The following is a 21,241-nucleotide window of genomic DNA, read 5'->3' as shown; positions in this document are numbered from 1 at the left end:
TTTACCTAAGAAAACTGGAAAAACTTATTGACTCGAGTATAAGCCTAGGGTTATGCAGCCGCTACTGCTAAGTTTCAACAATCAAATTATTTAATAAAAGGACACTCACAAGTGCTTACATGACTACCATATTAATAAACACAAGGTATGGGCTTTCTTGCTAGGAAGGTATAAAGCTCACAGCAGCTGCCTAAACATAACACTGTCTTGAAAAGTGCCAAAGGCAACGAGAACTTGGAACGAGGCTTGGCACGCAAGGTGTGTGAGGCAGCGAGCGGCCTAACAAGTCCTGGTCGCTTATGTGTTGTGACAAAAAATCAATTAGTGGTGGGGGGGTATGCCATAACACTACTTGATTGGGAAGTCATAAAGACTTTATGAAATGACAATAAACTATGATAACTAAAATGTCAGAGTATCTCAGTTATTATTGTCTAACAGCTAAACACCAAACGTTCTAGAAACTTTCTTCCACAGCAGAACTTAGGAACCCCCTCAATGTGCAATAAATAGTAATTGTTGAAATATTAAAAATGAATACAGAACATGATGTTTAAAATATCATAAAACATTAATAAAGTGATGTAGTGAAACAACCTGTCTCCTATTTAATGTGATATATTACTTTACATCGCATAGTGTGCAAATTACCTGTGTGCATCATAAATTTTACAAGGTGATCCCCCAATAATACATTACTGGTGTACTCTACTTCATATCTCACAGTGTCATCAATACATAATTAAAACCATCATATCCATAAAATCAAATATATATGAATGCGCTACGCTAGCTGATCCAGGAAAATTATTTTCCTGATAAATGGGGGCCCCCATTTATATTTAGAATCTATCTAAAACAATACTATTACCTAATCACAGATTATATTATCTTATAGCAAGATGGAACAACCAAAAAAATCACAAAGTTAATAACCATATATACATATATAAGAATGCATCAACTTAATCGTAATAAACCAAATGCATTTGCACAGAAGTATTCACAAAAAACAATTCAAGGACAGAGAGCTATTCAGACCCCTAGGAGCCACACAGTCCAATTCATATGTCCAAAACGCTTCCCTTTGTAGCAAGATGAGGTCAATGTCCCCACCTCTTTTTAAGCCTGAAATACAATTGGCATACACTTGAATGATGATACTGGATGCCTAGCATGTAGCCAATGCTGTGCCACTGGTTGTTTAGATATGTCCTGTTTACCCTCCTTCTTCACAGGTTTAGGGTCCAAAGCGGCCCTAATAGTGGCCCGGTGCATATTTATCCTTTCTTTCAACTGTCTGCAGGTTTTCCCGCAGTATATTAGCCCACATGGGCATTTAATAATATACACCACATTGCGTGAAACGCACGTAAGCCTGTGTCTAATGGTATAGGGCTTACCAGTGTGTGGATGGTAAAAAGTGTCCCCCGTTATTAAAGTGTTACACATAACGCAATTACCGCACTTAAATACTCCCATTCTGTTTACATGAGCCTGCGTAAGATACTTGCTTACCGGGTCCGCAGGGGACAAAAGTTCCTTTAGGTTCTTATTCCTTTTGTATCCAAACCGGATCCGTTTGCGGTTAATTGCTGTCAGTTCTGCATCAGTTTTAACTATAGGCCATATGTGTGTGTGTGTGTGTATATATATATATATATATATATATATATATATATATATATATATATATATATATATATATATATATATATATATATATATATATATACATACATAACAAGAACAATATATCTATCTATATATATATCTATATATAGATATATAGATATATATATAGATATAGATATATATATATATATAGATATAGATATATATAGATATATAGATATAGTATACAGGGAGGAGCACACCCTATACAAGTCCAAATGCCCTTGGTGCAGGTCAAAAAACAAAAATATAGTAGAAAGAGTGCCGCACACACAGGGACTTGATACAAAAGAAAAAGTGGTTTTATTGAAAAAATTCCAACGTTTCGAGCACAATCTGTGCTCTTCCTCAGAGGAAGAGCACAGATTGTGCTCGAAACGTTGGAATTTTTTCATTTTGCCCCTAACTGCAACTTGGGTTGCTTTCTAATATTTCTGTAACAATTTCTCATTTTGTTACTTTAGCTGTCCATGAACTGTTGTACCTGGCTACATTGCATATGTATCTCTGCACAATTTTTTTTCCTTTTTTTCTTTATTTGTGTGTGATTTTGGTGTATAGTCTGCCCGATTTCTCCTCATTGTGCCCCACTTTTCTAATTGACTTTGGCAGGGGTAGCAGGGGTAGCAGGTGTACCCCCCCCCCCACCCACTTATAAGGCTTCATGCGTATGGGGCTGGCTGCCTTGACAGTAACCTATATGGAAGTTGCCCCGAGTGGGGTATCAATGCACTTGAGACGTGCAGCACATAGGATGTGCCCCGCGGGGGGCACAGACTGACCGGAGTGGTGTTATACGTGAGATTTGCCCCAGGAGGGGCACTGGCTGGCCGGGGACGCACCGCACACTAGGAGGCAGCTACTTCCCCTTTTTGAACCCCCGTCAATCCGGACAAGGGTATACGCACAGTTACTCGGCTATCACTGAGTCTGTGCACATCCTGGTGTCCAGAAACGGAGCGCTGGATTAACGCTAAACCCGGGGGGTAGATGTCGGAAGGCCCCAGGAGGGGACGCTCTGCCCGTGCAATAGCGTTTCCACTGCCTTCGGCCACCTAGCAACCACCGGCTCCCGGTGCGCTGTCTCTACTGCTTTGAATCCTGCATGACAGGAGTAGGTGTCTGTCTTGTGCGCATCTAATTACAGGTTGGAATCCTTTTCCTTGCAGCGATCCTTATGGGCTATGAGGTAAGGGCAACAGAATGACACCGCACACACTCATAGTATTTCCCTAACTTTTATTTTCTTTTTACTCGCACGTTGGTTTGTTTATGCACTGTTGCCTAGCAACACCTCTTCTTGGCGCCAAATTTAACATTTAATGCGCTGGGGGGTATGTTGTTACACATTCCCTGACGAAAGTCCGAGTACAGGACTGAAACGTTGGTAAGAATAAACTTCACCGTTTGCATTTAAAAAGCCTTTTCATTTTGTTTGACCCTATGTGGAAATCCTGTGAGTGCCGACATTTCTCTACGTATATATAATATATATATATATATATATATATGAAGCAGAGGTTACCGGCACTAACGACAAAGCAGCAAATTGTGCCGGGGTGTTTGTTTTTTAACTTAATATTTTATCATGTATGTTTTTGTATATATTGTGTGTATATTTATGTTCAAATTTTTACAATGTTCATCAAGGTTTCCCTCTGTATGCATGGGAGTTGTAGTTGCACATCGCCCTCATTTTTCACAATGTGGGCGTTCTGACTGTCCTCCTACCCACATGCAGGCACGCCCATTTTTCTATGTCATAACCTTGGTTCTTTCCCATCAGGTGCGCACTCCCACCTTATACTTCCCACCCACTTGGTTTCCATCCCGCCTCTTTTTAGGGCGCGCCCCTTGATGACACATTCACAGTGCACATATGTCACGCCCCATTTTCTTTTTCTATTGGTGCGCCTCTTGATGATGTGTCCACAGTGTTAATTTGTTGTGCCCCATCTTGTCTCTCTATTGGCGCGCCTTTTGATGACACGTCCATGCACATGTCATTCCCTGATTCGCTCTGCGGAGGGCGGATCTTGCTACGCATCACCTATTTGTTCACATGTACTATGTTTCTTCTATCACTCTGGGTTGGCGAATAAAGAGAGAATTTTTTTTTTTTTTTTTAATTTATTTATTAAGGTGCCTATCTATAGCCTGTGGGGCCTGCATTGTGTTACTTGCTCCTGAGGAAGCGTGCAGTGTAGCACGCGAAACGCGTTGAGCTATTGTTACTGCCACCATTACTCCTGAACAGTGTGAGTAGCCTGCATTGTGCAGTGTTTTTTGTCTTAATAAACTGTATTACACTATCCATGTTCTCTTCTCTTCTATTTAACCCACTGAGAATCGGGCAATGACTGCAATCAATATTTGATCTGGGTTTCTATGGGCTTTATCCTACATACAATCTGGTGAGCATTTGAATTGACAGATTGTGTGTACACTGATATACGATAAAATATTTAGCCACTTTGCACGTTTGGTACTGTTGGTATTTTAACGTACTTCACTAGATTGCGTTCTATTTGTTTTATTTTACATGCGCTTCCACAATTACCATTGTGCCACTGTGTTTCAGAGGCTGCAAAAAGCCTTGCAAAAGCCTAGAGATCTGATGGGTATGGAAAAGGTCTGTCCAAACTCTAAGCAACAGGAAATATGGAGTTCCAAAAAATAAAAAAAGAAACATTTTGTTTCAAAAAGTGAAATCACTGTCTATTCATTCCATGGAACCAAAAGCAGTAGGGCTGCAAATGCAAACATTATCAACTGCAGCTGAAAAGCTGGAATTTGGGTAAAATAGGAAACCACTACACTTCCTGGCTTTGTAACTACAGGGTAAGTGTCAAACACAAAGCATACTCTATTCAGTATATTCTTAAGAGGTATGCAAGCAGCCTCAGGGTATATCCAGTCATACTGTTAGCAAGTGCATTGCATTCCAATTAGGTCATTTCCAAATGCTTTCTTTTCTGTTTCGCCCTTTATGTGCTGTAACATATAAAAAAAACTATAAACACAGAAGAATGGTGGCAAAGTTTATAAAAAGCATATCTGTTTAATGTACCAGGTTAAAAGATGCTGGTCTTATCTTATACTACATTCTAAAAATAATAGTTTAACATGACACCATAGCTATTAATTTATCTTGAAGTAGCACTGTCTTATAAATACCATTCTTATGTTACACAAAAAAAAAAATCTCATTTTTGAAATCTGAATTAGCATTTGAACTATGAGAAGTGCATCAACTTTAGGCCCTATTCACCACTGAACAACAAAGCCTGGCTTGGCGAGCTGGTTCAACTAACAAGATGACCAATTTGTATTTTTGTGAATCTGAAATATCTATTCCTACATCCATCAACAGTTCCATTAAAGAGAAAACATACCCCCCCTTTTAAATGAGTTAATTCACTTAACAAAAGGAAACCATAATAGTGTGCCTGTGATGCAGGGACCCACCCCATGTCTCCTTAGGATCACAGAGTGATCCAACCCGTCACCTTCCGGTACCGAAACGCGTTAATATGCATTTTTGCTCCTTAATCCGCTCCATGAATCTGCACCCAGGCAAATGCAGCATCTCTGCTTTGCTCCCTACACCAGGAATGGTGCTGGCAAAGGTAACGGAATATGACGTAAGATCCAAGTCAGCTTTCAACTTGAGTAAAAGCATCAAACACTGCCTTAACCTGAGCATACAAACATCTCTACTCGCACAATTATGTCTCCTGCACTGGGGTTTTATTATGTAAGTACTGCCCGGTGACTGTTCACTTGTAAAACTGTAAAATGGCAACCTGCTTTACAAAAAGACAGCTATGCCAATTTTTGACAGTGCAGTTTCGTGAATTTCCTAATAACATTTATAAATTGCCAACATATTTTGCAGTGCTGTACAGCCATATACATGAAATATATAGATTACATACAAAAAATGACCGAGGTAATAAACAGAGACCCGTTCAGCATAGTGGATACAATAACACCAACGTTTCTTTTACAGCATAAGTGGAAATGCATACAATGTCACCACCAGAAATCCCATTTCAATGAATGTGATTTCTTGACGTGCATAAAAGCTCTCCAATTTAATATGTTAGCGAAGAATCCACCACACTTGCATAAATCTGCAAAAATGCCTCAGGCATAAATGAAAGTATGCAGAAGACATACTGTGTGCCCATAAACTAGAATATGCCGTGCAGTTTTGGTCTCCAGTGCTTAAACAGATTATTCTTCAGTTAAAGGGGAAAGCTGGTAAAGGGTATGGAAAGTCTCAGTTATGAAGACTGGTCAAAGTAGGGTTGTTTACACTGGAGAAAAAGGGTTACAGAAGATAGCTCTTAGTACAAGTTCATCCAGGGACTGGCCCGATTGTTCAAGAAGGAATTATTCCCCCTCTGCGACAACCAGTGTGGCAGGTATTGAAAGATTTCAAAGAGGCTGTTCACCGATTACATTGTGTGTGGGGTTTACATGTCCTTTAAAGATTGAACTTGATGGACATGTGTCTTTTTTTCGATCTAACTATGTTACTATGTAAATAAACACATTGGGTTTTACTGGTTTCCAACATTAATAATAATAAAAAAAAAAATCTCCACAGACTTGTCTGTATAGCATTATTTTATTCTTCTTTTCTGCAACAAATCTCCCTTGTTGCGGGTGACTAATCTCCCCGATATGCCATCCCACCGGCTTGAATGTAAATAGCCGGTGGGATGGCATATGTGGCACCATGATTTCCCGAAATTGCACAAGTTGCCTTGAGAGGAAACTTCCGCGATTTCGGAAAATCGTAGAGCCGCATATGCCATCCCACCGGCGATTTACATTCAAGCCAGTAGGATGGCATATCGAGGAGATTAGTCGCCCGCCACAAGGGAGATTTGTCGGGGCGACTAATTTCCCCGTCTACCACGGCCCTCAGATGGAGGTCACAGACACAGGCAGCCAAAAACTATTGCTCTGTGGGGCTAAAATTAACTTAATATTGTTACTTTTTATTGATTTTTATCCAGTCCCTCTCTTCATTTTCCTGTCTCTTATTCCAACCCCTGCCTGGTTGGTAAGTTAAAGAATAAGTAAACCTTTTTTTTTTTCTATCAGTAAAATTACTGTAAACAGCCTCCAGAATTACCTACCTTTGTCCCAGCATTCTCTCTGACCTGGTTCCTCAGTCAGAAGGTGATCGTTTTTCTTTGCTTCCTTGTGCAGAGTGAAGCGACGCCCCCACTTCCTGTTCAGGTCTCTCATCAAAAAAAAAAAAAACCCTGCTAATGCACAGACTGGCTCCTGCAGCCTCCAGGCATGCGCAGAAGGCTCTCCACTCCAACAATGTTGTCGAATTGAAGGCAGAACTGAACAGGAAGTGGGGCGGGGCATCACTCTGCACAAGGAAGCAAAGAGAAAGGAACACCTTCTGACTGAGGAACCAGGTCTGAGAGAATGCTGGGACAAAGGTAGGTAATTCTGGAGGCTGTTTAGAGTAATTTTACTGATAGGAAAAAAAAAAAGGTTTACATATTCTTTAAATTGGACAATAGCAGCCACAGCTGCTGAAATTCCATACTGGTTATCTGCTAAAAAGCTAAATACCGTAATTCTAAATTCTCAAAAAAAATAAGAAATGGAGATGAAATGCATATTCTCTCAGAATAGCAATGTCTGAAACCAACTAAATTTTAGATCCCCGACCAGTGGCTCATGAGCAAAATGTGCTCTCCAACCCCTCGTATGTTGCCCCCAGTGACCTCAAAGCAGGTGCTTATTTTTAAATTCTTGGCTTGGAGGCAAGTTTTGGTTGCATAAAAACCAGGTGTACTGCCAAACTGGGCCTCCTGTAGGCTGCTAGTCCACATAGGGGCTACCAATAGCCAGTAACAGCCCATATTGGACACCCCCATGAACTTTTTGCATGCTTGTGTTGCTCCCCAACTTTATTTTTGAATGTGGCTCATGGGTAAAAAGGGTTGGGGACCCCTGAACTAAAAGTTCAGATAAACTATCCCCATTTAAAGGTCTGCTAAGCAATGTTTCTCAATACTCAATATAAAGTTAATTTTTTTTCACATTTAAAGTTTGCATGTGATGATTTGGCACCTACTAATAAATAAACTATAACAGTGCTTGTGAAGCAAACAATTTTTACCAGTGCAGGCAACTGTGCATAATATTTAAATGCCTACAAAAACCCTTTCATTTTTTCTTGTTACTGGGCTTTTAATATAATCCAGCCATTAGACGTGTAGTACCTTGAATAATCTGCCCTCTACATGGTAAAACTGCATTGTATTGTTTTTGTTTATACAGATAAAAAGTTTTATGCATATTTACAATACTGCTGGATTTAGTGGCCATCAAAAATAAGGCTGATCATACGCAGATGATTTTATCTACTGACTCATTGTATGGGGGGGGACCAAAGGTCTCTCTGAAGGGCTATATTTATATAGACTCCCATCGCTTAGGGTAGCAGCTTTAGGAAGAATGGCCCAGTTGCCTATGTGTATATAAAAAAAAAATACAGTCACCAACAGATATTTGTGGCTAATTCCAGAGGCCGGGGGGGGGGGGGAACGGGGTACCTGTCCCTTTGGCTATCAGTTGCATGCAAATTATACTGCACACGTTCCAGTAGACAAAAAAGGGCAGTAACTGAGGGCCCAAAGGCCAATGTCACATGTGGTGTACCGTCCGCTTCTTTCTGTGTGCATTTGTAGGCAGAAGGAAAGAAGCAGATCTGCTCTCAGCCACAGCTGCGTGAAATTGGGCCTAAAATGCATGCTTTCACGTTTTTCGGCCCGATCTCTGCTTTGTGTAGCTGCACTCAGGCGGTGCTTGTCATAGCAGCTACTAAAACTGCGAATGATAGCGAATCCGCTTCTTCCCGTCTGCATGCAAAGCACAGGCAGAAAAAAACGGATGGTATGGCACATGTGACTGTTGCCTAAGGCTGCACTATACAAAAATACAGCCCTTCCATTCTGACTATCTAGCTAACAAATGGGTCTGCATAGCCCCCTTATTATTGTTTTATCATTTGGTACATTAATTTGACAAGCCCCTTAGCGAGCAAGGCCAAGTTCAGATAAGACATAGTCAATCAAGTCAATAAATATATAATGTAATAAATTCAAACCTCTAATGTGGCACCACTACTAAAGTGTTAAACAGCAAAAAAGATGGAGCTAATAATACGATGACAGTATTTTAAGGAAATCTTTAAAAAAATTATTCCTACTATGCATTTACACTCTTGTACTTATATAGTTTACTCTTCCATACCAGGCCAGCCCCCAAATACTTATTATTTGTGAAGACAACTGAACTTTCAGAAGCAAAGTCTCATGTTACACAACTGTTAGTCCTGCTTCCCAAGAGAATCTACATTTGCCACAAATATCACTGTAGCAGCCTCTAAACTGACATGTGGCTAGAAATCTGTATATGAACTCCCCCCACACCCAACACACAGCAGGCAAGGCAATGGCAAGAACTGCAATTCAAGAATAGCTGAAAGGCCACAAGTTGGCTACCTGGCCCAAATCACAGACTAGACTGTGTGCAATGCTGCTAAACCAAGCACTTCACTACAGTGGAAAGAAATCTACTACACAAAAAGCCTTCTCAGCTAGGATATTTTTGCAGCTCCTATAATAGCCTCAAACAAGACATACTGAAGAACTGATTCAACCGAACCAACATGGAACATAAACCAAAGCAAAGAGATGGGCAGATCACATTTCTGAAAGATGGTAACGCATTTATATATCATCAGTTATACTGTAGAGCAGTATTAGTTGCGGTTCTATTACTTACAACACACGCATGCAAAATAACACCTACCTCCAAGTCATCACAACGCTAATTCGGGATAAACCTCTAAAACGATGATGATAGCGTCAGTGCAAATACAGATGACAAAAAAAAGCAGCGGTGGAAACATAACCCCCAAAGTGCCGAGGTCGGTAGAGGCGGCTTTCAGAGCGGATTAGTGCATGTATAATTTCTGGCAATAGCAGGAATGTGTGGCACTGGGTCCCTGCCCGAGCGCTGATCCGCTGGGTGTCACAGCCCTGGCCTAAGCTTGTATCACTATTTGGCAGGAAGGTGCTCAGGAATTCGCGCATGCGCACTAAATACGCTTACATCGCTTATCTCCCTTCGGATGAAATGGATCACAATCTGGCAGGGTTCTTTACTACACAGCCCCGAAATAATTCTTTTGGAACGTAAACTCTGCACAAACTACATGTCCTCCTAGTAAAGCCAACAACCACACTGGGAAACCATAAGCTTTCGTGCTAGCCTGTATTATATTGATCAACTAAGAGGAAATGTGAATCAGGCCAGTGTGATAGAACGGGTAAAAAAATCGCACATCCGAGACCGGACCTCCCCAGTCAGATATAAACACTCAGACGCCAGCCTCACTCCCAAAAAAGCAAGAAATCAATCATATCCTTTCCCTGCCTAGCCACGCACTCTGCTTCTAGTCCTGCAGCTGCCCTGCCATTAGCAGTCTCATAAATAGGCTCACCGCTTGTAATCTGCAGGGTTCCACATGGCCTATGTCACATAAATTCCAAATTGTTTCCAATCGTGGTGGCTTTGATGGCGCGTCCACTCGCTGATTAACCAGCTCTGGCAAATTAATTGCTCTAGTAATGCCATACAGAAGCATTTGGTGCAGGGTTTGTGTTGGATGCTGGGATTGGTAGATACTACATCTGAAGGTCCACTATCTGCACATCACTGATTGCCATTGCCAAATATTTACAAAAAGCACTTTGTGTATTGAACAAATATTCTGTTATGCTTGCATTCATCCTAAATCCCATCAACTAAATTCTGGTCCAAAGCCAAAGTCTCCCTCTGCCACTGTCCAACATTTTTTTCTGATGCCATACAACTTTTTTTCTCCAAAATCCCTTTTCTGTACCTTTAACAAAGTCTCTGTAACCTAACATTGAGTATACTTTCTTAAAAATAAGAATTTCCTTGCAACCCTTTCCATCTGTAAGCCTGAAGTTTAACTTATTGCTGAAAGCTAATATAAATAAATCACTAGACAGCACAGGAACAGATAAAAGGAGGAAGCAGCAGCCATAAGTCTTACAAGGTTTGTGGAAGTAAATCCTGTAACACTTAAATTGGACATACGCCGACCAAAAAAAGCATCTTACTGGCCCACAAGTAAAGGCCACTGAGCCAGGCATCTATCGGGAAGGTATTAAAATCAGATGAGGACTACATCGATCCACTGATGTGGTCCTTGCCAGACAGGCTCCCGTAGTCCTGCAATGATACTGCAGGCCCTAAAGCTCATTTGGCAACTTCACCATACATTTTGCAATTACTTCAGTTTTTCTGAAAACTACACTTACAAATAGTAAAAAAAAGTGAACCATTTTATTGTTGGTTATTATCCCAAAAATTATATCTTTGTAAACGGTGCTTGGTGACATCATGTTAAAATCAGTAATTAGTGAAATGTAATATATCACACTCACTGAAAGTTATGTATTATAATACATCTTTACCCCCTGTTGTAAAATATGTAGATAGTATAAGTCACCTCGGAGTTCCATGGCCTGTATAAAAGCAAACAGCCTTCTGCCTCATGCTTTTATGATCATGGAACTCTTTATATTTTACAATAGGGGCACATTATTCCCTATATATAAATATATATAATGGATGCACCGACTCACGATTAGTCCAAATCTCAGCCACTCTGAATTTTGCAGTAATCCTACGTGTTATGGCTCTGGCACATGGGGAGATCAGTCGCCCGTGACAAATCTCCCCGAAATGCCACCCCACCGGGATGGAAACTTCTGCGATGTGCCGCGTATGCCATCCCACCGGCGATTTACATCGCTGGCGGGATGGCATTTTTGGGAGATTAGCCACAGTCTCTCTTGTCCCTGGCGACTAATCGCCCCATGTGCCAGAGCCCTTAAAGGACATAAAAAGTCTATTTAACTGTGGGTGCCAAAATGTTAAGCATCCCCCCTAGTGAAACAGATTGCTAAACTTTGATGCATAGCAATCTGTGCATGCGCATTAGATTACAAATACTGGGTTTACTTTACTGAACACGTACAAACATGGATCTTCGCAAGGAAAGTCTGTGACTCTGGTAAGGATGGTAAGCAAAATGACAGCGCAGTGCTTAGGAAGGTTTTTCCACAGGCTGGTGCAGTTTTCTGCACTTTATACAAATATGGGCTTGCATACAAAAAATTACTGCCACAGTGGAAGTAGTAAAAAAATGATTGTCTTTTATGTAAGATTTTCAAAAGGATTACACTAATCAGTTTAATCAGTGCAATAAAGTCAATTTCACATAGTCATACAATACATTACATACCACAAAGTTGTGCACGGACAAGGAAAATTACACACTGGGTAGCGGATATACTTGGCAAAAAATGAGAATTACCCTGACATTTTGGCAAAGAAAGCCTTTCTCAAGAGGATTCTCCTTGAGACACCTTTTTAATACTATCACTGTGCCAGTAATCATTTGTGTGCAAGCCCATATTTGTAAAAAACGCATTGATTTTGTTACCCTATATGGCGGTATTTTTCTGGGTTGTTTTTGCACCAAACTTTTATTTTCTATATTGTGATAGTGGTGATTTGAGTGCCCTCCATTGATTCAGTTTTCTGCACTTAACATAAGCACTAGGGAACAAAACTTAGCAATCTATTTTACCGGTGGGTGTCTAGTATTTTTTTTAACCCCCAGTGAAATACACTTTATATGTCCTTTAAAGGAGACATATCATATAAAAATTAAGAATGTACCAGTGAATTATACTCCTCTAAATATAAAAGGATTGTGCTAAAAAATGTTGTGTGTTCGGAATTATTTATTGAGAAATTCCCCCCAAACCCCACTAGTCCCGCCCATCTGTTCCACTTCCTGCTGGCTGAATTCTCCGGATGTGCAGGGTTGCCGGCGGCTCTCGGTACACTGCATTGTAGGATAGGAATCAGCAGCTAGGCTGACCTAATAGGAAACTGAAGCCTGTCTTTGCTTGTGTGATTGCAGGGCTGTGATTGGCTATCCCCCCCCCCAATGTGCTTCAATGTGCTTCTGTTAGGACACTCCCACCCTTTATTTGAAACAGGGACAGAGAACTGATAGGATCCTCTATAGAGCTCCAATAAAGAGGCCATTATTACAGATAGGATTCATTTTTAACCCAAAGTGAAACCAGCACCATATATTATTCATGATTGCCTACAAAACTAGGGTTTTTTTCCATTTATCCAATATGTCTTATTAAGCCAACCCAAATCTGAACCCACAGTCATGACAACTGACTATGCCAATTTTTTGTTCAAGCATGATTAAATATGGGGATTTTCTTAAAAGTGAAAATGGAAAGTAGGACTTGGTTCAGTATTTGGTTGATTCTTTTGTTGTGCATTTGATATGTGGCCAATTTCAAAAAATTATGGATTCTGTGCATTTCTAATATACAGCCTGTTCAAAACTCCAGAAAAAGAAGACTTTCTCATGATTATACACTTTTCAGACAAAACTTCAGGATCTGCATAGCTATAATTCAAATTATGGCTTATATTCCCTACTGATTTACAGGCATAGCTGATTTTTGCCTGGTGACACTTTAAGGTGGCCATACATGTTAAAATCCGCTCGCTTGGCGAGGTCACCAAGCAAGCGGATCTTCTCCCGATATCCCCACCTATGGCTGGGGAATTTAGGTTAATTTGGTCGTTTGGCCCAGTTGGTCTCGCTGATGCGGTCCCCCATCTGACTACATTTTTTAACCTGCCCAATCGATATCTGGGCAGGCCCGTCTTTTGTGCCCCTACACGGCCCGATAAGCTACCGAAACGGTCTAAGGGACCAATATCGGCAGCTACAATCGGCCCATGTATGGCCACCTTAAAGCACTAGAGTCCCCTCATCAGTTTTTGCTGGCAAGCAGTGTTTTTTTGCACATGTATGTCCAAGAGGACATTCTCCCCTATATTTCCACATAGGCTTTAAAGCTTAGACATCAGATCTGTGGCCTAGAATCCTAAAAAAATGTAGGTAGGTAAATGCTGGCTGTTGAGCATTTTGTTTTGCTTCTTGTAAAATAGGCTTTTTCAAATCAAGTAACTTCCAATGTGGTCCTCTGGCAAGCTTTAATCTACTATTTTATAATGTTACTGTATGGTTGATTCTGTTGTTGAACAATAAGTAGAGATGCTACAGACTCAATTTATTCTTATCAGTTCCTTAACTAGATATATGGCTTATAGGCAGATTTCAGTCCTCTGTCATTCTCCACATACACTGTCTCTTTTGGAGACACCATTCATTCACATGGCTTAAAATATCACTTGTTTGCAGATGATAGCCAGATATATTTAGACACCACTTCACCGATATACAGACCCAGATCTTTCTGCTTCCTAGCTCTCTTTTCTTGGAAAAATGAATGCCATGTTAAAATAAACATACCGTTCACACAGAACTCATCATTTTTGCACCAAAACAGGTGCTATTCCTCCTTTAGCGATTACTATTGATAGCTCATTTACTATAGTGATTTAACATACTGCCACGAGATACTCTTTGACCCTTCCCTTTTTTTCTAATCATATTAACGCCATAGCCAAAATCTGTGCCTTTTTCCTTTGCCAAGATCTGGCCATTTCTCTGTCAAGCAACTAATAAAACACCCATTCTTGCCCAAACACTGCCTAGATTACTGAAACCTACAACTCGCCACCCTGATTCCCACTTCCCTTCTTCCTTTTATTTTTATTTATATAGCACCAGTATATTTAAGTGTGCTTTACAGAGATTGTTCATCATTCACATCACTCCCTGCACTAGTCAAGTTTATAATCCCTATAACATTCACACACACACACACTAGGGTTCTATGCCAGGCCAAGCTAGCCGGACACCCCAGGTGACCTGGCTGCCAACAGCACCCTTCACCGCCGTGCATGCACAAACATGCGGTGATGGCGGAAGAGGGGAGAGGTAAACTACAAGGGAACTAGAGGTGGGCAACAGAAGATATACGTGCCTGGTACTACCACCCCCTACACTCTTGTGCCCTAGGCACATGCCTTTTCTTCCTACCCCTAGTTCTACCTCTGCTAGGGTCAGTACCATTCTTTATGATATTCTTTATGTTAAACTTTGCGACTATAATCTTCCTTCTCTCACCTAAGAGAAAACCAGTCACTTGGTGTCAAAACATATTAGGCCAATGACACATGGGGTGACTGAGAGTTTGGCCTCCCATGCATTCAGAGCTCTGTGGTCAGAAAACAAAATACATAACACCACCCCCATTGACGTTAAAGATTAAGTAAACCTTTTTTATCTCTATAATGACTCTAAATAGTTTCCAAAATAACATACCTTTCTCGCTGCGTTCCATTTCATGTCATTTCTTAATTACCAGCTTAAATCTACAGTTCATTTCAGCTAGTTCCGCGTCTAACGTGAAACCCCGCCCTCTTTTCTTTTCCGAGCTCGCCTCTCTCTGTATGGACGGGGAAAGACGAGCCTGCTGCGCATGCGTAACAGATCAGTCGTGACGCAAGAGCCGGCTTGCGTGAGCGGCTCTATTTCTAAGCGCGTTCATGTCGGGATGCATGGCTCGCTGCTAGTTCTGGCTAATTTCACATCACAACAGTCGCTTTGAGGATCGTCAGGAAGAGTTCCTTAATAGTCTCCTACTGCGTTGTACCAGTCCCTTAATGAATTCCGAAAATATTTTATTATGTTTAAAATGATTATGATGTTCCCAGCAATTTTTTTACAAAATAAAGCTTCTTTTACCACTTTATTATGTGTGTTTCTTCAACGTGCTGAAGAGCAAAAGAGCTGCAATTGAAGTTTTCCTACATTGTGCCCCATAGCATTATTAAGTGGGTCAAAATATGTTTCAGGCAGCTGCCAGTAGTTTGGAATGTGTCTGGCTTTGAACTATAATAATAAAAAAAGAACCAAACACAAATACAAGAGTATTGTAGAAATGATACCTATATTGGCTAACAATAAAAATACATTGCAAGCTTTCGGAGCTCTAAGGCCCCTTCATCAGGCAATATAGGTATCATTTCTACAATACTCTTGTATTTGTGTTTGTTTGTTTTTTATTATTATTATTTTTGACACTGGCTAACACGGTACTACAGTTTTTGTTTTGTGGCTTTGAACTGTAATGGCCTTTTATTATCTAGTATAAATAAATCGAAAGCAACTGGCCTTGTTAAGTAATCATTGAAGACATTTCACTACTCATCCAAGCAGCTTCTTCAGTTCACCTAAAGAAGTTCAGCTTTTATTATATTCCTTTTTTCATGTGCAGGGTAGTTTCTATTCATGCAGTTCACAGAACAGGGATCTTGAGAATTAACTTTCCTGTGCATGAAAACAGCTGTACTTCTTACCGGTAAAAGCTCCTTGCAGTTCAAAGTCAGACACATCCATAACTACCACAGTAGTGTGAGAGCTGCTCTGTAGTAACAGATATGTTATAGTAGGGGGACAGGGGCAATGAGACGAGGGAGGGAGGATCGTGCCTTTCAACAGGCTTCTTCCAACGTTACGTCAGGCTGCAGAGGAAGAAAAGGTACAAGTGATTTCAGAGAAGTGTCTGCTTCCTTCAGGAGACTATGATGAGGTGTTATATAGTTACATAGTTACATAGGGTTGAAAAAAGACCAGTGTCCATCAAGTTCAACCCATCCAAGTAAACCCAGCACACTTAACCCACACCTACCAATCTATACACTCACATACATACACTATATATACACAACCACTAGTACTAACTGTAGATATTAGTATCACAATAGCCTTGGATATTCTGATTGATCAAGAACTCATCCAGGCCCCTCTTAAAGGCATTAACAGAATCTGCCATTACCACATCACTAGGAAGGGCATTCCATAACCTCACTGCCCTCACCGTGAAAAACCACCTACGCTGCTTCAAATGGAAGCTCCTTTCCTCTAATCTAAAGGGGTGACCTCTGGTGCGCTGATTGTTTTTATGGGAAAAAAGAACATCCCCCAACTGCCTATAATCCCCTCTAATGTACTTGTACTCCTCCTGCGCTGGGTGATTTTAAATATGGCACCTATGATAGGGAAATGGAGGAGAAAGCTATAGTATAAATAAACATACAAGGTAGAGGATTATTTCAGTTTAACCTATTGTGTGCTGTACTATGGTGGGCTGTAGTAACATGGTTAGGTCTATTTATTTAAAGGTTTCTCCTTTAAGGTTTGAAAATTACTATACAGAACTGCTGCATTTTGTTGACAGGCTATTACCACAGCAGTCAGTATTTCTGATGAATAATCACCTGTGAAGGAAGTCTTCATGCAAACTGGCATTCAAAGTAAATTGGGGTTGATACTAAGGATTTTTTTCTCCACTCACATAACTGCTTCTACTACCCAGCCTCCCGGACTCCCACCTCTCTCCCCTGCAATCAGTCTTAAACTCTGCTGCCAGAATCTTCCCGATCTCTCCTAAGAGGGAACCTTCTCAGCCTCACTTAAGCTCTCTAGCATGGCTGCCTGTTAAGCAAAGGATAGCTTACAAAATCCTTCTGCTAACATTCAAAGCTCTTCACTCCTCTGCTCCTCACTACATTTCTTCACTGGTCTCTCTGCACGTTCCTGGTCGTCTCCTCCGCTCCTCTCAGAGCCTCCGTCTTTTTACACCATCCACACCCACTGTGCTCTCTCCTCTTAAACCTTTCTATCTCGCTGCTCCTTACCTCTGGAACTCTATCCCTGAATTCCTCTGTAGAGAACACTCACCCACTCTCTTTAAGATAAAACTCAGACTGTACCTTTTGGAGCACTAAAACATTATTTTGCCTAGTCCTGGGCTTAAGGGCAAATGCCCATACCTAGTGCACTCTTACCTTCCAATTTGTGCCTGTATGTTACCAACCACTTAGATTTTAAGCTCTACAGGGCGGGGAACTCCTTCCTACTGTGTCTCATACCACATGGCACTTACTCTTTGTGTGTTTATACTTATTTATTGTATTTATTATAACACTTGTCCTCCCTGTGTGTAATTTTGCATATTGTAAGATTGTACAGCGCTGCAAACCCTTGCTGCGGACCCTTGTTGAGCAAAGGATAACATATAAAATGTTGCACCTAGCCTTCAACACCTTTCACTCCATTGAACCCAGGGCCGCTCCTGCCATGAGGCAAGGTGAGGTAGCCCCTTCTGGATCTGCTCCAACGCTAAAGTTGTAAGCATGGAGCAAGAGAGAAGGGGTGGAATCAGGGCATCTGCCACAGGTGGCAGCAGCCCCAGAATCACCGCTGATCGCACCTCTCTTCAACTGTGTCTTCGTAAGTCCCTGGTCATCTCCTCCATTTCTATCAGAGCTACCATCTTTTCGCACCACCCACATCCACCGCCATCTCAGTTACTCAAACATAAATTCTACCTCTTACGGCAATGACAGACAAGATGATTTGTCTTCCACAGCACTACCGGAGGTAACAAATCTGAAAATGCCGTTTCCTTCAGGAAGCTTCAGATTGCCCCAAGCAAAACTCATTACTTGTGGCAATCAAGCTTAACTGTAGTGAAATGCAAAGGAAAGCAATTTCCTGTGATTTAGCCAGATTGCCAGTATTGTGTACAGCAGAAGCGGTGTAGGGCCTGGGGAGACTACACAGCCACTACACAGTAGGAAAGTTAGGTAGGTAGATAATTTGTTTTTGGCGTTGGTGTGAAAAAAGGCATGCTAAATATAGTGTTTAATTGTAGAGCAAGCAGAACTAGTTGGAAAGGTGAAGTTTTAATTTATTCATGAAAAAAAATTATATTCCCAGAGTTAGGGGGACTAAATTACATTTTCAATGTGACCACTAATTAAACAGGTGAAGTATTATTTACCTATATATATAGGTATTATACTTATACATTTATAACTACATATTCATCAGCATGTTGGCCCACACATGGGCAAAAATCATCCTGATATCTATCAATATCATTACAATTCAGCAAAGCCTCTCTCCTGACAAGTTGGCATAGGCCCATGGTATCATGTGATCACTTACCCATGGGCCAATATAACTGGAATAGCCCAATTCGTAAATGTCTAAATTGGGCAAAGATTGTATTTAAAGAAGAAGAAAAAATAGTCTGTCCTCAGATTTTATCTTGTCAGATACAGACACAGCATGCAGCATTCTCTTCTGGTAGCAGTGTCACATTGGATGGCAAAGCCTCTGTGTAGTTTACATATCAGATTTTTCTGTCAGGCCCATTATTTTTTAACCTATGCAACTAAATCCCACTTGTAAGATGCGACCTGTCAGTCCAACACAATCTCCTGCATAGTTTAGTTCTTAACGTTATTGCAACATAATCATTACAGATGCACTGAATCTATAATTTTTCAACCATAGTGAAATGTAGACAAAAGTTTAAGCCGAATCCCAACTGCATTTCTGGGGCTGCTAGTGCAGAGAGCTCTTTTGTGCATCCAGCACTAGAAGAGTAGAATTTCTTTTTAAAAATTAGATTTTTTTTTCTTAAATATATCAGCGGCTGCTTTTTGCCACCCCCTGTAACTAGCTGATCTCTGCCACCCACATGGTTCTCAGCTTGGTTCATGGCAGGAGTGGCCCTGCCCAATCCACATCCTAATTGGCATGTTCAGACTTGGGTAAAAGCCCATCAGCTGTTCAGTGCTTCAAAGTGATCCACAACTGTAATAGCTAAACTACATGGGAGCTTTTTGTAGGATGGTATGGGATAGACAGACCGCATCCTATGAGTTGGATGTAGTTGCATGGGTCAAAGTATAATGGGACTGATCTGATGTGTAAACTACATAGAACAACTGCAGCCTGACATTACACTCCTGTCAGATGGAAATGCTAAATGCTGCTTCTGCATCCGACAAGATAAAACTGATGGAGTCTGAAGAATTATTGAAATAAAATTACTGTCAGATGTAGGCACATGAACAAAGTTCACTATCTGACTTTAACTGATCTGACTTGCATCACAACAGTGGGGATCAGATTTTATAGGGTCTTAAGGTGGCCATACATGGGCCGATTCTAGCTGCCAATATTGGTCCCTTAGACCGATTCGGCAGCTAATCGGGCCTTGTAGGGGCACTAACGACGGGCCTGCACGACCAATATCTGGCCTGAAATCGCCCCAGGGCCAAACGACAAAATTAGCCTGGATCCACTTTATATCGCCCACCCATAGGTGTATGGCCACCTTTACAAAACCTAATGGTGTTGCTTGACAAGATTCAAGATTCAAGCTGACCCACATAACCTGATCAAAATCCCCCAAGTAGTTTAGCCCTTAGAAAGTAGAACTCAAACCACATTCTTTGGCTCTTAGCCTTTTATTTGCAGCTATTGCAGCTATATGTGATTAAATCACATTGTCACATCTGTGTAAGCCCTGCTTACATTTACAACTCACCTTATCTATTTTCCATTGGCACATGGCTGGGTGATGTTGTTGTAAGTTAAAATAATTTCCTGAATCGCTTTTTTTGCTGGGGCCTTCTATGATTTGACAAATGCACTAAAAGGTGACACAGAAGGGCTGATTCACTAAAGTGCGTTAAAATGTGCGCTATTTATAGCATGCGGTAAAATTTTTAGCAAGTCTAATTTTTCGCAACTTAATGCACAATTCACTAAAAGCATACTTGCGTTAATTTACGCGTGATACTGCATGCATTATTTTAGTTGCGAAGACTATTTTCGTGCTGTATTTGACGGTACATGCGCTAATATAGTCACCACGTATAAATAGTCGCCATATATACATAGTAGCATATAAATAGTAGCCGCATATAAATAGCAGCCGCATATAAATAGCAGCCGCATATAAATAGTCGTGCGAATAAACGCACGCCATATTAGCCATACACGCCAATACTTGCGGAAAATTACTGTACTGAAAATGACCATTTCCCTGCAAACTGGAGGCTGCATTACTCTAGGGCCAACAAATACTTGAATAAATAACACTGCAAAGTCCATATTGTGTTGCCAAAAGCTCATTAACTGTACTTTTCTATAATTACCGCCTGCCCCAAGTAGGTGTTAATTTTCGCATAGACTAATGCAATATTTAGCGCGTCTAAGTGTTTGTGAATCATGCGTTAGTGTTATTTTGGCGTGCAAATTAACGCATGCGTTTGCACACAAATTAACGCATGCGATGTGTGACTTAACGCACGCGGTAATACTGTAGTGAATCGCACATTAGTTTTCGCGTCTATTTTAACGCAAAAAAGCGTGCAATAAAAATTAACGCACTTTAGTGAATCAGCCCTATAGTGTCTCTCTCCTATATGAATCTGTGCTTGTTTGTTGGTGCATATTGGCTGCATGTGCCTGCACCTGGGTGGATTCAGTGCTTCTGGGTGCAGGCACGTCTAGAAGATTTTTTAAGCATGGGGCAGATTGTCAGCCTGCACTTATCTTCAGGCTGACAATATGCCCTGTGCGCCCTTGCCATTATGAGGGATG

The 21,241-nt window shown here is 40.9% G+C and overlaps 1 protein-coding gene across 2 annotated transcripts in view; it reads right to left on the bottom strand.

The window, feature by feature from the left end:
• Positions 1-15,260, bottom strand: part of kiaa0355 (uncharacterized protein KIAA0355 homolog) — a 63,068-nt gene extending 47,808 nt beyond the window's left edge. Inside the window, exon 1 of one of the 2 annotated variants that reach the window (XM_004913560.4) lies at positions 15,095-15,260. The gene's annotated coding sequence lies outside the window, so the exon portion shown is untranslated. Of the gene's footprint in view, positions 1-9,531; positions 9,984-15,094 lie in introns of those variants that run through there. The other variant, XM_002935788.5, reaches the window with a different exon arrangement.
• Positions 15,261-21,241: the final 5,981 nt, after the last annotated feature.

Source organism: Xenopus tropicalis, chromosome 4 (genome assembly GCF_000004195.4).
Source record: "Xenopus tropicalis strain Nigerian chromosome 4, UCB_Xtro_10.0, whole genome shotgun sequence".
Lineage (NCBI taxonomy): Eukaryota > Metazoa > Chordata > Amphibia > Anura > Pipidae > Xenopus > Xenopus tropicalis.
Note: the sequence above shows the minus strand (reverse complement) of the source record. Positions and strands in the feature narration are given on the sequence as shown.